We start from the raw sequence: 2,731 nt of genomic DNA, 5'->3' as shown, positions 1-2,731 counted from the left end.
TTTTTTTTTTTTTTTTGAGACGGAGTCTCGCTGTGTCGCCCAGGCTGGAGTGCAGTGGCACGATCTCGGCTCACTGCAAGCTTCGTCTCCCAGGTTCACGCCATTCTCCCACCTCAGCCTCCGAGTAGCTGGGACTACAGGCGCCCGCCACCACGCCCGGCTAGTTTTTTGTATTTTTAGTAGAGACGGGATTTCACCATGTTAGCCAGGATCGTCTTGATCTCCTGACCTTGTGATCCACCCACCTCGGCCTCCCAAAGTGCTGAGATTACAGGCTTGAGCCACCGCGCCCGGCCAATTTGTATTTTTTTAGTAGAGACAGGGTTTCCCCATGTTGGCCGGGCTGGTCTGAAAGTCCTGACCATGTGATTCGCCCGACTCAGCCTCCCAAAGGGCTGGGATTACAGGAGTGAGCCACCACACCAGGCCCCAAAATTTTATAAACAGTCTATAACATTTTAATCTTGACCATAAGATATAATTTCCATAACTTTTGTATAACCTTTACGACCTTTATTAAGGAGTCAGTTAATGCTCCAAGAAAACGTTGTTAATCAGACAAGAGGGCCCATATGGCTGATCTTGCATCAGTGTGCGTTTGACATTAATGGTTAATTTATAGAGAAACTGAATTTATTTTATTTCACAAAATCAGTCTTTACCATCTCACATGCCTTCTGCGATAGTCTCTGGGCCTTGAGCAGTTGAATAGCTTTAATTTGTGGCCGTTTGTCTCAGCAATACAGTTTATTTTGATTGACATCTTCTACTGGGCCTGAAGATGAGGCTTTAATTGATGTCAGTTTTTAAGATTTAGCAGAATTTGGTGTCCTTCTGAGACCCAAGAATCAAAGCCCTGTAACTCAGTGTCACAAGGACTTTAAAAGCACACACAGAAAATACACAGATGAAATAAACTTAATTTTAAAATTGTTTTTGGCCCACCACGGTGGCTCACACTTGTAATCCCAACACTTTTGGAGGCCGAAGTGGGTGGATCACCTGAAGCCAGGAGTTCGAAACCAGCCTGGCCAACATGGTGAAACCCTGTCCCTACTAAAAATACAAAAATTAGCCAGGAGTGGTGGCAGGTGCCTGTAATCCCAGCTACTCTGGAGGCTGACACAGGAGAATCGCTTGAACCTGGGAGGTGGAGGTTGCAGTGAGCCGAGATCAGGGCACTGCACTCCAGCCTGGGCGACAGAGTGAGATTCCATCTCAAAAAAAAAAAAAAAGAAGAAATAAAGAAAAGAAAAGAAAAAAGAAAACAACCAAGAGTAGCCTCTGTTCCAATAACTGTTTTAGTCAATAAATCAGGTAACACAATACAAAAGTAAGCAGTTTGGCCAGGCAAGGCAGGTGGATCACCTGAGGTCACGAGTTCGAGACCAGCCTGGCCAACATGGTGAAACCCCGTTTCTACTAAAAATACAAAAAATTAGTCGGGCGTGGTGACACACGCCTGTAATCCCAGCTACTCAGGAGGCTGAGGCAGAAGAATCACTTGAACACCGGAGGCAGAGGTTGCAGTGAGCACGATCGCACCACTGCACACCAGCCTGGGCACGACAGCGTGAGACTCCATCTAAAAAAATAAAAAAGTTTATTTTGCCAAGGTTGAGAGCATACACCTGTGATACAGCTTCAGGAGATCTTGATGACATGTATCCAAGGTAGTTAGGGAACAGCTTGGTTTCATACATTTTAGGGAGACATAAGACCTCAATCGATATATGTAAGATGTACATTGGTTTAGTCCAGAAAGGCGAGACAACTCAAGCACAGAGAGGGCTTCCAGGTCACAGGTAGGTGAGAGACAAACTGTTGCAATCTTTTCAGTTTCTGATTAGCCTTTCCAAAGCAGGCAATCAGATATGCTTTTTTTTTAAGACAGAGTTGCCGGGCGCGGTGGCTCAAGCCTGTAATCCCAGCACTTTGGGAGGCCGAGACGGGCGGATCACGAGGTCAGGAGATCGAGACCATCCTGGCTAACACGGTGAAACCCCGTCTCTACTAAAAAATACAAAAAACTAGCCGGGCGACGTGGCGGGCGCCTGTAGTCCCTGCTACTCGGGAGGCTGAGGCAGGAGAATGGTGTAAACCCAGTAGGCGGAGCTTGCAGTGAGCCGAGATTGCGCCACTGCACTCCAGCCTGGGCGGCAGAGCGAGACTCCGTCTCAAAAAAAAAAGACAGAGTTTCGCTCTGTCACCCAGCTGGAGTGCAGTGGCGTGATTGTGGCTCACTGCAACCTCCATTTCCCGCGTTCAAGCGATTCTCCTGCCTCAGTCTCCTGAGTAGCTGGGACTACAGGCGTGCACCACCACGCCCAGCTAATTTTTGTATTTTTAGTAGAGACGGGGTGTCACCATGTTGACCAGGATGGTCTCGATCTCCTAACCTCGTGATCTGCCCGCCTTGGCCTCCCAAAGTGGTGGGATTACAGGCCTGAGCCACCATGCCCGGCCCCAGCTATGCATTTATCTCAGTGAGCAGAGGGATAACTTTGAGTAGAATGGGAGGCAGGTTTGCCCTAAGCAGTTCCCAGCTTGACTTTTTCTTTAGTTTAGTGATTTGGGGGCCCCAAGATTCATTTTCCTTTCACACTGGTATATCCCAAAGTTCTGGAACAGGATCGGGCACATAATAGGTACTCAATAGTTGATGAATTGAACCAGATTGAATTGAATCCTTCCCACAGTTCACTACTCCTCTTTTTTTTTTTTTTTTTTT

The sequence above is a fragment of the Rhinopithecus bieti genome, unplaced genomic scaffold, assembly GCF_001698545.2.
Source record: "Rhinopithecus bieti isolate Rb0 unplaced genomic scaffold, ASM169854v2 scaffold_32008, whole genome shotgun sequence".
Taxonomy (NCBI): domain Eukaryota; kingdom Metazoa; phylum Chordata; class Mammalia; order Primates; family Cercopithecidae; genus Rhinopithecus; species Rhinopithecus bieti.
The sequence above is the reverse complement of the archived record's forward strand: the minus strand, read 5'-3'. Positions refer to the sequence as shown.